At 37.8% G+C, this 16,000-nt stretch overlaps 1 protein-coding gene across 1 annotated transcript in view; it reads right to left on the reverse strand.

Annotated features, from left to right (window-relative positions):
* Nbea (neurobeachin) overlaps positions 1 to 16,000 on the reverse strand; it is a 657,568-nt gene that overhangs the window by 531,240 nt on the left and 110,328 nt on the right. The window lies entirely within an intron of this gene.

Raw genomic sequence — 16,000 nt, forward strand, 5'->3', positions numbered from 1 at the left:
GTGAGCAGGTGCACTGGGAGGAGTCCTGAGGGGAGGGACGCTGCTTGCCAGTCTGCTCCGTCTCCTCAGCCTCGCCGTGCTGGCCACGTGCGGGGAGTGGATGGCCACCTGCTCCCGGCCGCCCTTTACCCTCCTCGCCCTCCTTGGACTCGCGACCGCGCCTCGCTGCAGGGGTCTGGAGACAGGTGCAATGTGGCGGGGCTTTTTCCACCGCCCCGGGGGAGGCTGACACCTGCACATATATAGACGCTACTTAAAATAGATCTTGTCAAACCCGGAGCCTCTTGGCCAAGCCAGCTCTTGAACTCGCTTCCCAGACTACCCGTGGCGTAGTTGTGTGGGAGCAGTGACTCCCCAAAGAGCCTCGGGCACGATGTCTCCCTTTTCCATAGGCGTGAGCTGCTCACGAGATATGTTTGAATTATCAAAATATATGGGAGGTCTGCACGACTAGCCTTAGTCCGTGAGAAATTTTTAATTGAAAACACTAACAGGCACATGGTGAAATCTCTAATGGCACCTAGTTAAAACCAAGTAAGCGTGACCGCTAGTTTCTTTCTTGACATCAAGGATATAGTTTCTTTAATATTTCAAGAGGTATGCTCTCTTCAATACATACTGTCACTCAGCAGAAATATTAGAAATCCTAAAATGTATTCAAATCATTTTAATTGTCATCTCAATTTTTAAAAAGCCAATATACAAATTCATCATAATATCATTATTTTTATTAATCTTTCTTGTTGGACCTTCAACCAACTCCCAATATACAGGATTTGTAAACAGTTCTGAAGTACTTTAGGTGAAACTTTCTTAATACCTGTGCTTACAATTAGTTCTTGGTTCTATGTTTATTTTTAGTCTAAACTCCACTGAATTGGTGAACTTATTAAAGTAGGTACACAAAAATAAACGAAAGAAATGGCAAATTGGTATGTCCATTTAAACGAAATAGCAATGGAATTATAAAATGCTTACATTGTTGAAACTGCTTGAGGAGTTTGAAAAACCTTAAGACTTGATAGTGTGACAATTAAGAATTCCAGTGGCACAGGATGGTAGTAGTGCAACACTTTTAATCCCAGTTCTGGGGAAGCAGAGGCAGCCATACCTCTAAGTACCAGGACAGCCTGCTCTACGGAGTTAGTTTCAGGATATCTAGGGCTCCACAGAGAAACTTCGTATCAAACAAACAAACAAACAAACAAAAAACAATAAAAAGAACTGGACTTTTAGAACTACCTACAGTATTTGTGTCTGGCCCAGGTAAGCATCCAGTAGTTCTAGAATTATTTCAGTTGCAAATTTAAAAAGCCATATCTCTTTTAAATTATATAATTCCAGACTGAAAGACATGTGTGTCTCTGTGTGTGTGGCGTGTACATATATGATGGAGATATATAGTTATATCCTCTTACTTTATTCTAGACATCTTGAATGAGAACTTTGAGAGATACTGCCAGCCTAGTCTTTCCTTTTCCTTTTAATGGATACCTTCACATCCTTTTGGCTGCTCTAAATTTTCTCCTCTAAATTTTCTGTTTTGTGTCTCAAGCAATAGGTGTGTTCATTTTGTGTTTGTTTTTCTTGTTTGTTTTCATTTCCTAGAGATGAGGAATAGGTCATGAAAATAACCACTTCTTAAAAGTAGGAGAAGCTTACTTGTGCATGCTTTTATTAAAATTCAGAAATGTTTTTTAAGCTTGCTAACTAAAGTGTCCATAGATTGTCAGCTCCTTGCCCTCTTAAAAATTGGGCAGGGGCTCTGAATCATCCTTTAGCTATTTGAGCAGTCTACGCAGGCTATGTGAACTTCATTATCCTTAGTCCTTAAACAGAAATGATAATACCTTTCCTACAGGAACCAGTCCAATGAAATTATGTCAATTTAGCAGCAACTAGCGTATAGTAAAATGCATCTTTGTATCCTTCATATGCAGGCACTATGTATGTAGAGTGACCTGTATACATACACAGGAAAGGCCAATTCTAACCTGTTTCCAGTGCCTTTATCAAATTTAAACTTCAGTTTTCTTCAACACTGGACCCTTCCTCCCCATTTTTTTAATCAGTTAATTTCTCTCTTAAGCACAGAACACAAACACAACACAGTTATCCAACATTTTCACTTCATTTAACCCAAACTAATCATTACAAACCAACAGATATTTGCATGTCTATTATAAATTTTCAAATTACTGCCTGAAATATTAACTTAAACATAAAAAGCTAACCAGGACATCATTATATAAAAAATATTAATGCAATGGTATAAAATAAAATATTCTGAAATATACAAAGCCTAAGACTATTACAGGTTCCCTAATACACACATGTGCCCTCAAGCATGGCATAATTATAGACAGGAAAGGCACCAAATGCACTCCTTTGTACTCTTAAGCCCTCAGTAGCTTGGCCCATCCTTCCCAGAAGTGAAGTCTAGCTTGTATGCCGTTCTTTCTATTTTCATTGTTGTCATCTTACTAGAATGGACTCTACCCTTACTCATGTCCAACCCAGTGTCCCATGAATAATCTTAAATCTCCTTTTGATGGGCAGATAGTGGTCTAGAATGCTTACTTTATTAATCACTATAAATTCTCCATACACCCACATCATCTGTTTGAAACATCCTCAGGAACTCTCTGTCTATCGTGGTTTGATTAGAATGCTCATCTGAGTGCCAAAGGCCTTCCGTGCTTTGGCTTTTCCTCAAGCTTTACCTCATTCTATTTCTGACAGGAGACTTTTATCTCTGACTCCCAACATTTTGGGGTTGTGCACCGCTTGTCTCATTACTTTAAAATGTTTAGCCGACTTCTCGATTCTTACCTAGAGATTTATGCATTTAATATCCATGGATTGAAAAAATAGTGAACTGCTTTCAGGTTTTAATTTAATATAAGCATTTTAATTAAACAACCTTTTTCTTCTCTTTTTATTGTATCTAGGTGTGTGTGCATTTGTGTTTGTGTGCATGCTTCACTCACAGGCACACAGGTGTGCGAGAGTCAGAGGACAGCTTTTCTTTCCCACCACTATGGCATCTAGAGGATAAATTCAGGTGGTCAGTGTTCTGTGGCAAGCACCTTTACCCACTGAGCCATGTCACTGGCCTAAAATTTTATGTTTTATAAAACATACACCTCATATATTTGAAACACATGCACATAGGTACACATGCATATTGTGAGGTGTATTATTATTTCCTCAGGGGAAAAATGTTCAAGTCCTAATCACCAGTGCTTGCCATTTGTACCTTGTTAAGAAAAAAAGATGGCTGTAGATGCAAATTCAGATAGAAGTGTACTGTAATGAAGTAGGACTTAACTGAATAGGATTAGTGCCCATGGGGCGGGGGGGAGGGAGAAATAAGCACAGAGAGGAAGTGAGGCAGAAATCAGGCACTATGTGACTACCAAGATAGACCTTGGAGTTCTGCCACAGAAGGCCAAGAAAGACAGGGCTGCTGACAACCACCAGAAGCAAGGAAATACTCTTCTGTAGTACCTTCAAAAATGGCCTGAGTAGCACCTTTATTCAACTTCTGGTCTCCAGACCTGTGAGAGAATCTTTCTCTGCTATTTTAAAGCCGCTCATACTCTCATTCCAACACTAACCTGTTAGAGCAGATCTGAGAAACTAACACACACACACACGCGTGCACACACAAATGTGATGTTGCTTCCTCTGTACACAATAACTAATGTAGATAAGGATCTACAGATCGCTTGAAGAACTCCCAGGTCCCAAGATTTAAAAATAAAGCTTTAGCCAAGCCAAATTCCTTTCTGCCCAATGACTGTACTGTGTCTCTTACCTGGGCACTATTCAGTCTTCTTTCTGTCCACTGTCCTCATCAAGCCCGCTGATTCCTGTCAGTGAACTGCCACGTTCATAAATACATTCATGACCCATCTAGGTAAACAGGAAATGCTATACCCATTTTCAGCTTTTATGGAGAAATGTTTCTGGCTTTTCCAGTAACCTAGGCTGACAAATCTTCACTTAAATAAAACAAACTGCTTCCATTTTCTCTGTCCTATTTGCTAAGAGTAAGAAAATTACTGGCCAGTACATGTAGTCACATAGATAATCCTTTCTCTGAAATGAAAAAAAAAAAAAACCTATCTGTGTTATTTGCCTAACTGTATGTCTATATTACTTACAGTAGTTTTACACTAACAAACATTGAACAGTTTTGTTTTTCACAGTGACACCAGGTGTATTTTTCCCATTGGGCTTGGTATACATATACTAGAGAAAGAAAAGTATGTTAAGAATGCACACAAATTTTACTGGCTGATTACTTTTAACAGTTATACCTGTCAGACACCATTTCTCGCTTATCTGCCATGTACTTTTACACGTGTTATTTCTAACTCTCATTACAGCACTTTGAGTAAAATATTATTATCCCATTTTTCACATGAAAAAACAAATACAACAGGTTCACTCAGTTATATGAGTCATCCTTGAGGAAATTATAAATTTAGGATATGATCTAGTTATGGCTAGCTGAGCTCATTCCCACACATCTCACAGTAACCAACATCAAGGTCACTATTTAATTTTTATTCATCTTACCAGAAAAATGACACTGGTGAGAGCAGTAAAGCAGCCCTTACAAAAGAAAAACTTGTTTGTGTTTTGGTAAAGCTTCCCACCAAGAGATGATCAAACTGGTCCAATATCTCCGTCTCTCTGATTGAAGTTAGCAGTGAAAGCTGGCTCTGTACATCTGTGTCAGAGTACTTGCCCAGCATGCAGAAGATCCTGGGTTCCATCCCCAGAACTTGGAGTCAGGTTACCTTAGTAGCCCTTTTGCTTCCTAGGAATCGTTTTAGTTTGACAAAAATCGTCTGAGATAAATAAATTGCCTTTAATAATATTAAGATTAATCAGAATTTTGTCTTATAATCATATTATGCCACTCCTTATGCTCAAAGGTTCTGTTATGTGCTTGACTGACAATCTCCTAGCCCTTGTTGAAAAGAATTACTGCTATTTATCTCCGTAATTATGATTTAAAACTCCACTCTGTGGGGGCATAGGGACTCACACCTTTAAGTAGAGGCAGGCAAATCTCTTTGACTTTGAGATGAGCCTGGCTGACATATTAAGATTCAGGCTCACTAAGACTACACAGCCAGACTTACTCTCAAGAACAAAACAAAACAACAAGAAAAAGAAATGTGTATCCCGGGTAGAGGGAAGACAAAAATGCTAAGAAAAAAATAGTTAGGGGTCTTATGAGATGGTGATCAGACTATTCGAAACTTCTAGATAAGAAGCACCTTTACCAAATCTCAGCACAACTTATTATTAGTGCATAGAATCGATTATGGCCAAATACTGGACCAATATCCTGAAACAACTTACTAGCTGACCTATAAGCAGTTAGTGCATTGTGACACTTACTCTGAATTACAAAGTTTATAACTGATAGTCATAGTCAACCTATCATTTATAATTCAGCATTTAGAATCAACTAGGAGATACACCTCTGGACTTGTCTGTGAGGGCCTTTCCAATAAGGTTTAATTGACGGAGGACAGCACAATTCTCATGGCCTGGAGTCCTGGAAAGAATTTTTTTAAAAAGAGGGGTGGGAAGAAATCTAACAGAATGCTTGCATTTGTCCTTCTCTGCCTTCTGACTGCAAAGGCAGTGTGACCAGGGCCTCCACTCCTGCCATTGTACCTCCCCTATTGTGATGGACTATACTCTCAAGTTGATAGCCAAAACAAACCCACCCTTTCTTGAACTGCTTTTGTCAAATATTTTATCACAGCAAATATCTATAATGTATAAAGAATTAATGCATGCATGGAGATGATTTAGGGCTTATCCTCACCTTTTCACTTAACCAGAAACCTGGACTAGAGAAAAAAAGAAAGTATCTCGGCTGTCCTTTCCACCTGATGATTTAAGAGTTAAGAGGCACCTGCTATACAGAGCTGCTTTGGAGTTCATGTCAACATCCTAGTCACACCCACAATCATACAACTAACAGAGTGCTCCAGATACAAAGTGCTTAATTGTATGTACTAATGAGTTGTGTGTTATGTATACAAAGTATTGTATACAAAGCCTCTTTTAGGTTTGATCTAATCTCATAAGAGGTAAATGGAATATCATATGTTGGCCACAGTTCTATAATCAGCTTCTTTGTTTATATTAAAACAAGCTCTATCCAATTTTATTTACAGTAGCAACACATAACTAGCATGTTTCCAGATACTTGTCATTATCATAGCCCAGGAAGGTGATATTTTATCCTCAGAACACATAGCTTTTCATTCGTAAACATCACAGACAACACCCATGGTTATGTTATAAAGTCCAACATTTCCCCCAAACATGTCATTATTTTCTTTTTACCATACTTTCCTGGCCTTAATTACTCTGCAAAGTATGGTGTAACAGCTGAAAAAAAAGTGGGCTCAAAATGAAAAAATTAGGTTGAGACCAAATTCTAGTAAATTATTCAAATTCTAGTAAATTGATTGAATGCTATGTAACCACCTCCTAAATGTCACTTAAAGAATGTAAAGGGATCAAACATATAAAGGCTCATTAAGTTTTCCATAGATGGCAAAAATTGTGAATATAAATTGACAGAAATAGTTAAGAATGTACTGAGCTTTCCAGTCATATATTCCCACTTACTTTCTCTTTTTTTCACTGACATCCTTTTTAAAAGTCCAAGTAGAACATGCATCTTCTCAGATTTTTGTTTTTTAATGAATGGCCCAGCACACACACACACACACACACACACACACACACACACACACACACATACACACACACACTGTGCTTATTATATATGCTTATTATATATATGCATATATATATAATTTGCTTATTTTATAGTAATGTGATGATTTCCACTTTATCCTTGAACCTAAATGTTTGCTCTCTATTAGATGTATTAAACCAACTTAGCAAGGGAGGTTTCATTCTGCTAGTCATAGGTAGGGGAAAGGGCACTATGAATTAAATATTTTTCTGAGAGTTTATTAAAAAGTTAACAAGAATAAAAATAAGAAGAATAAAACATTCCTTTGTAAGTTACTAACCCACAGGAATGAGCCACCTGCCAAACTTGTCTGCAGTGGCTCACACCAAGCTTTTATTTTGTAAGTTGTTTATCTACTATTCACTTTCATTAAAACCTTTAGGTACTGCCCTCTCTGTAAACAGACTCAGCACTTAAAGCTTGTGGCTGAGTAGAGGATTGTCCTGGTTTCCTTTCTAAAGGGAACTGTGAATTTCATGGGATTATTTTTAATTATTATGCCATAGTTTTCCTAGCCATATAGTTTCCAGTTTTTAAAATGTGAGTTTTCAGTATTTCTGTGTCTGTGCTTTCCTGTTCTATTAATGCTCTCTGTAGTTTTCCTACCAGTGAGATTCATGGTGCCTTTTATTATCTCACTACCTCTACTAATTTCTAAATTTAAAATATCTTATATTGAATCACTATAAGATATATGATTTTTTATATATAAGTGATATTATTAAATACTTTTCAAGATAGCTGCGCAGTTGTGATCTCATCTGTGGAATTGTACAGTGTAGTTTATCAGCTTTAAGTAAGAAAAATGCCAGAGGGAATATAATAACAAAAACAGAGACTAGAGCTAAGTGACAAGGAGCATGGAAACTTAGAATGCAGCAACTGTGTAAAAAGAAAATAGTCAATATAATTGAAAGAGCAAGCCATGGCACTTTGTGACCACCTACTACTCAATACACATTAACCTGAAATTAAATGTGATGATATTAATATTTTACACAGTAGCATCTGTACACCATCCAATACAGGTTCATTTGAGAGCATCCTAAAAACTGTCACCCATGAATAAAACAACTTTAAAGAAGCATGGTGTGGCCAGACATGATGGCTCACACTTTTTTTTTAAATTCATTACTGATTTTACATCTGGATCACAGCCCCCTCCCTCCTTTCCTCCAGGCCCCACCCAACCAAAGAGCATGCATGGACATGACACACACTTTTAATCCCAGTACTTAAGAGACAGATGTAGGTAGATCTCTGTGAGTTCGAGGACAGACCAGCCTGGTCTACATAGCAAGATTTAGGATAAACAGAGGTATAAAGAGAGATGCTGACTACAAAACAAAACAAAAGAAATTTCTGTATTTAACTATACAGCATTTAAAAAATTGTGTACTATTTGAATAATATAAACCATATAACTTGCTTGATAAAGCTAGAAAAAAACTTTAAAAATTCATTTTAAACAAAAAATAAAAATTTTGGTGAAATATGTTCATTGAGAAAAACATTTTATGACTGAAATATAAATGACAACAGACATTCCGTACTCTGCAGATCTATTGAGTACTGTATTATTTTTCTGTCACTGTGATAACAACAAACATGAATAAAAGAGTTTGTTTTTGCTTTTTGTTCCAGAGAAAAAGCCCATGATGGCAGAGAAGGCATGGTGGCCATGGAAGAGAGATAAGAGATCCACATTTTTATCCATACATAGGAAACAGAGACAGAACTGGAAGTGTGGCAAGGCTATAAATTCTGAAGGGCCAACCTCTGCAATGTGCTTCCCCTACAAGGCTCCACCTTCTAAAACTTCCGTAACCTCTCCAAACAGTACCACCAACCTGGGACCAAGTATTCAAATGCTTGACCCTGTAGGGACATTGCTCATTCAAACCATCACAAGTATATCCTGCTAACCATGTTCTAAAATAAGGTGATAAAACAGCAAATACACAGAATCCCCATCCATATGGAAGGAAGTCACAAGTGTGTACAGTGCAGCACCTTACAGACAGTGAACTGATAAAATCCATATGAATAATACTATTTCAGAGGATGATAATATTGTGTGCATTTATGGATGTAAACTGACTGTGGTGTTGTAGTCACTTGTTAAGCATTTTAAACTTGATTGGCAGCTACTTGAACAAAGGGACTACATCTTTCTAACAAGCAATATCTTGAGCTCAGTGACTATCACATGGTACTGATAAATGGCTGTATTTCGGAAAATGGAGAAAGAACTTAAAAAATAGAAACATTAACAACTCAAAAATCTCAACAATTTGACAAAAATTACTTGCACTACAGGTGAGCTTAACTGTTAAAGAAAACAGCAGTTCTTAAAGAAGAATAAATGCATTCAGTTCCTTTATGCATACATATTAAGAAAGATTGAAATCCTTAAAGTTGGCGTAGTAACCATAATTGTGTGGTATCTATGGATCTCAGTTTTCTTTTTTTATAATACATTTATTTTATTACACATGTATAAAACAAACTACATGCAGCAGGGAGAACCATGTAACAATCATGAGTTCTATAAATGTTACATTCATAGTGGTTTGGCTATTTGTATTTGTCCAACTTAAAGTAAACGTCTTTCCTGTCTTGTTGGGTCTAAATTTTGAGTGAAATTCAATATCTACCCTATTTCAGCTCTAATAACTTAACTCCTTTATCTTGACCTAAAAAGATCTTATCCCCTAACCAACTAAACTTGATTGTAAAACTATATTATCTGGCTTTCAATACCCCTAGACTTGAGAAGGAATAAAATTTAAATTCCTGGATCTCGGTTTTCTTATTTATGAAATAAGAATGGAGTTATAATAAACTTACATGTGATCACACTTTGTAAAGCACAACATGTCACAGAGAGCAGTGATGTTGACTCACTCACTACTAAACGAGTCAGTGAAACCAGTCACCTAGAGCTGCAGGTGGAGTAATAAATGCAGGGCTGTAGACCCCAAACAGGAAACTGGTGTTGGTGAAATGTGGGCACAGGGTTCCAGGGCTATCAAAGGGGAAAATGGCGCGTTTAATGCTCAGAGCCAGAGGCTGGGAAGTAAAGGTCAAGAATCCCAACTCCTGCCTGGTGTGGTGGTGTACACTTTTAATCCCAGCACTCAGGAGGCAGAGGCAGGGGGATCACTGTGAGGTCCAGGCCAGCCTGGTCTACAAGGTGAGTTCCAGGACAGCTAAGGCTAACATGGAGAAAGCAAAAAAAAAAAAAAAAAAAAAAAGGAATCTAAACTGCTGAGACAAAAAGTTAAGACAAACCCAGAACAGATAGTTGAGGCAAGCAGGAATCACCAGAGTAGAGCAGAAAGGCTGAGCAAACAGCTGGAGACATAATAAACAAAATGAAAGATAAACAAGAGGCCAACTTCGAGAGCTTCTAAAGGCTGTCTGGAAATCTAGCGCCTCGTTTCCAGTGCCTGCATCCTGCTCTCTGGGAAGATGAACCTGAATCTCTGAAGGACAGACGCCCTGGAGCATGTGTTGGAGGTAGGGGAATCTACATAGTCAACCAGCTTCTTCTAGGAAAATCCTGGCAATACTGGACAGCAAGACAAAGCTTTGTTGGATCCATAGACAAATTTCCCTTAAGTTTTTGCTATGTTTTCATGACCAGGCAACCTGTTTTGAAAATAAAGAGCCTAAATCAGGTGTTTATGCACTCATTAGCTACTCCATATGCATGATTTCAGACGGAAAGGAAAATGTTTCCTCTGCTCTTGTATTATGACCTAAATTTACTTACTCCCTCAAGTTAGTTGACAGATAAACTGAAGAAATGTGCATGTAAATGCTACCTGTCAATGCTTGGCGAAATGCTGCCTTGGATGGGAACAAATTACTCTCATTAAGTAGCTGTTTGATTTCTGTTTCTCAAGACCGACTACCAGATGCAGAAGCCAGTTGTTAGAAGGGATCACCCATGAACCTCAGGCCAGGCTTTCTGGATGCTGAAGAAGTGGCGTGCTGGTAAGGTGTCAGGGCTCAGCATCAAATTGCTTTGGGGTTTTGGTTCTGGTTTTCTGCAAGCATTTTGCACTTCTTATCCAAAGAACTTTGTTCCCCTCATTTCATGAGAACAGTTATAGGCTATTATTATAATGGACCATTGGGAATATGTGCCTGCCTATTTCCTAAATTTTTGGCCATTCGACAGAGCATTTCTGGTAATTGGATTTACAAATGCTGGCTTTCCAAGTTTGTCATTACATTCAGACATCTGTTAAATGTAAATTGGCATAATAACTAAGATGTGTTGATATAAAGATATTGCTATTAAAAGTGTCACCGGTATTGATTGCTTCAAAATGTTTTAGGTTTGTTATTGGCATACTAATAAGTAAACAGGACCAAATGCAACATTAATTGTAAAGTACCCAGATTTGTTACTAATGAATAATAGGTATTAATTAACTAATACATGTTCATTTAAATGTTTGGCTTTTTCACATGTCCAACTCTGTCAAAATAATTACGCTTAAAAAGTTAAGATGAGGAAATTCTAGTGCATAGATTTTCAGTCATTCTTAAGGTAGACAATTAACCAAGTAATCTTATTTCATAATTTCTTTGTGCTAATAATCCTACAAGCTTAACTCCCTAAAGGTCTCTGCCTCATTTAGAAACACATATAATATGTAATATAATTAGTTAACAGACTTTATTCTTCAAAGCATACAAAAAGTCTTACCAAAAACTCACATGAAAAGTTATAACTCACAGGAATCCTATGGCTATGTTCAGGATTATAATCAATTAGTTTTAAAATGTAACTTTTTTGTTTGTAAGCATTACTGAGCTTTGAAGAACTTCAATTCAATTCATACTTTTCTTCAGTCCCAAGGCATGTACAGGGGGCCTCACACATGCTACATTCCCAGTCACCTCAAGATTTTTATGTATGTTCCATACTTTTCTAATATAGAGAAATGCTAGTCCAATCTTATGCTATATTTAAGCTTAGAAAGTAAAGCCTAGAAACATTTAATTGACCATTAATTTTCCACATATATTGGGTATCTGTGACAAATTTAAGTATCTTTTTATTATGTCACCCTTCCACATAACAAGAATAGCAACAATAAGAATGGGGATGGACATTTCTTGAACATTTCTCTTGTGCCTGTGCCCTTCTTGATGTTATGCTCATTCATAGGAACCTCCAGCAATCTGGAGTTAAACACCTAGCATTTACTCATGGACACTGTGATATTCACTGCTAATCAGGAAGATTATTCTCCCTGGTGCTGAAACTGGCAACAGAAAAATATAACAGTTTCTCTAAGATGTAATCTTCCATTGAAACTATTCATTGGGTAAATGCACATATCTCAAGTAAAGTCTTAAGGGCTGGAAGGTGGCTCAGCAGGTAAAAGTGCCTACTGCTAAGGCTGACAAACTGAGTTCAGTCCCCAGAGCTTAAATGATAGAAAGAGAGAAACAGCTCTCACAAGTTGTCCTATCACATCCACAGGCATGTGGTTCATACACACACACACACACACACACACACACACACACACACACACACACACGTATACAAACACATTTTTAAATGTAATAAAATTTAAGAAAAATTAAACAAAATGTTTAAAAGTAAAGTATTACATTTCACACATGTTAGCATCTTAATGGGGCGTCACTTTAAGTATCATACTTGTTTTCATTATTAATATATTTTATTGTCTTAAAATTGTTTATAAGCCATAGTGGTCTTATACAAATTAGTAAACAGGACACAAAGCAATGTTTAAATGTTCAAGATGTCTGAAAACATATTACCACCAGCCAAATAGTTGAATCTGTTTTTGTCCGGCAACATTTATGTAGGTGTGAAAATTTAATGGATATTTTAAAAAAGTAAGTACCTGCAGTTGTTTCTTAGTTGCATTAAAGCACACTTTATTACAAGAAGTTAGGCTTTACTCAATCCTTATAATGACTTAGAATATGGTGAAATTGTTTTCTCAGAGGGACTGTTTTGTTAATCCTGAGTTGGGGGTCACATTCAGGGGACAGCTATGCTTTCTATATCCCCATAAACAGAAGGGTGTGAAGTAGTTGATACAGGAAGCCAATAAGTAATGACATTGGTGCCAAAGGCCAGCTGTCATTCATGTATATAACATAACAAGAACATCCTAGATCCTATCATGTTCTGACAGGGTCATCTATGTTCCTTTTCCCATTTGGGAACTTTAAAATCCAAAGATTTTATGCTGGAATATGCAACATTTATTCTTGCTCAAACTGTATTCTTGACTAGTAGATTCAGAAATCTAATCTAACCTTTGTGCATATGCGCTCTCTTTTCATAAGTTCCCCCCTTACCTGAAAGTGCATATTATATGAAAGTTTCCTGTAGGGCTGGAGTGTACTTAATGGTACAGTGCTTGCTTCCTAGATTCTATCTATCTCCTGCAACATATTAGCAATAATATTTTTAAAGCTACCTCTAAGCTATATTAAATATCATTAGTTTTAGTTAATAAAACATTAACTATCTTCTGTAATGAAATTACCTGTTAAGAAACTTATTTTGGTAACCTGCTATCCTTCCTCTGAAGGTTACCAAGAAGAGACTTGATACCCTATGAGCATATACAGGGGGAGGAAATCCCCCTCAGGAACAGTCATAGGGGAGGGGAATAAGGGGGAAATGGGAGGGAGGGAAGAATGGGAGGATACAAGGGATGGGATAACCATTGAGATGTAACAAGAATAAATTAATAAAGAATTAAAAAAAATAAACTTATTTTTAACTTCAAACTTAGAGTTACCAGATTCCATACAATTGAGTCTGTATTTTGTGACTGAATGTTTTTGTTTCATGTACCGTTTTAACAGGACCTGATTTTGCTATCTAAACAATGTTTTGAGAGCCTGCTCTTCCTGTGTTTGCTTGCTCTGGAGTTAGCACAGACAATTCATTAGCCTGTACCTGTTTTCTGTCTTTTTTTTCCCGAAGACAGGGCTTCTCTGTGTAGCCTTGGCTGTCCTGGACTGACTTTGTAGACCAGGCTGGCCTTGAATTCAGAGATCTGCCTGCCTCTGCCTCCTGCTGGGATTACAGGTGTGCCCTGTCACTGTGCCTGGCTGCTCTCTGTCTTTCAGTGAAGTCCTACAGACACTACTTCCTCAGTCTATTGGCACTGTCAGACATCTGTGTCACATGTGTCAGTTCAGTTCAGATCCTTGTGGGACCTTCTCTGGGCTGTTGCCATAGTCAGGGAACCTGTCTCTTCACTCTAGTCTCAGCTCTCATCTGTTCCGCACACTCATATCAGAAAGATATTTTTAAATGAACAAAGTTATTTATATAAAACACACATACATGGTATTTCTTCATAATGCCATATTCTTTTACCTGATCTTTCAATAATGTGGAAAACCTTTCACAACTACCTCTATCTGGGATTCTTACTCACTTCTGGAATTAGTATCATTTGCCTCTTCTTCATGGAGTTTTTTCTAGATCCCTGATCACGTTAGCATAGTGCCCGAGGAACACAAAGCTCAGTGAGCTTGATGAAGTGGGGAGAAGGAGACTGTAATGCAGGACAAGCCTGCTTTCTCTTCCTGGCTCTACTGCATACCAGTTTGTGATCTGAAGAAAATCAATCACTCTAAATGTTAGTTTCTCCTCAGATTAACAGCACGTCTCTCAGTGAGTTGTTATCATAATGGAATGAGTTAATTTCATATAACAAGAAACTGTGACTCTTCTATTCACCCTGTTCCTTTGCAGTCCTGGATACTCCAGAGATAACTCCTGTCAATGCTCCTGGCCCTGGCAGAGTGTGGTAGGTACTAGGGAAACCTGTGAGATGACTGAGTATCTGAATGCTCAACATCTATTGTCCATTTTATATCCAGAGAGAGGAACTAAGAAATAGCAGTTGGAGGCAAGAGAATCAGCTCACTGGTTAAAAGCATTTGCTGCTGCCCTAAAAGACCAAAGTTCAATTCCCAGCAGTCATGCTGAGTAGGTCACAATCACCTGGAACTCTGGGTCTAGGGGATATGACCCCTTCTACTGGACACACACACACTCACACAATACGAAATAACATTGGCCAAGCTTGTCTGATATTTTTTAAAGGATTTATTTATTATTTATACAGTATTCTGCCCACACGTGTGCCTGCCCACCACAAGAAGGCACTGGATCTCATTACAGGTGGTTGTAAGCCACCATGTGCATGCTGGGAATTGAACTTGGGACCTTCGGAAGAGCAGCCAGTGCTCTTAACTTCTGAGCCATCTCTCCAGCCCAAGTTGTCTGATATTTTAATTTCTTTACATAGATCTAAAACTCTTACCTCTGATTGAAATACTGTAACTGAATTATGAACATGTCAAAGTTTAGGTTAAAAGCAGGAGGATACAGAACAGCGCAACATTAAAAATGACTTCTTTAACACCGATTTACAATCCTGTAGTATCGTTCTACCTGCCTGCATATCTAATATGTTAAAGCCAGTTTTGGAGACTGTTCTATTCAATTTTTTCAAAACATGGTGTGATCTATGGCCTTTTGTCCTGGTTCAGCTTACATAGTTTTGGAAGAAGCACACCAGGGGCAGCTCTACAGGATATTGTCTTTCCACAGGAACTAAACTACACATCTATGTAATCATACAACATGTTCAGATGCCACTATTTCCAAAATAATAAGTCATCTAAACAAACTAATAGGTAAATCATTTTTAAGATGAGTAGAAGATCCATAGAAAAGCTATACATATCAATATATAATAAAGGAACGGATTCTGAAAAAGAAAAGCACTTGCTTAACTGTCATTGATACATATTTTTCCCATTATAAAGTTTAAAAGTAAGCCTCATTTCTCTCACCCTCCCCCACCCCTAGTTCTTTTGTTTTTAGTTTTAGAAGAAAATTCATATAGCCTAGGCTGGCCTCAAACCCACTGTGAGCCTGACACTGGCCTTCAACACTGACCCGCCTGCTCCTCCTCCTTCACAGATGCTGGGGTTATAGGCATGCGGCACTATGCCTGGCTTTGGTTGTTACTGTTCTTCCCTCTCATTATTCTGCTCTAGCAGGGGAGCTGCAATGGTAGGAGAGCCCTATCTTCACTTCTCTGGGTCCAAGGCAGACTATGAAATGCTGAGCTTGATAGTGTGTATTCCTCCCTGTTG

The sequence above is a fragment of the Acomys russatus genome, chromosome 15 (genome assembly GCF_903995435.1).
Source record: "Acomys russatus chromosome 15, mAcoRus1.1, whole genome shotgun sequence".
NCBI classification, from domain to species: domain Eukaryota; kingdom Metazoa; phylum Chordata; class Mammalia; order Rodentia; family Muridae; genus Acomys; species Acomys russatus.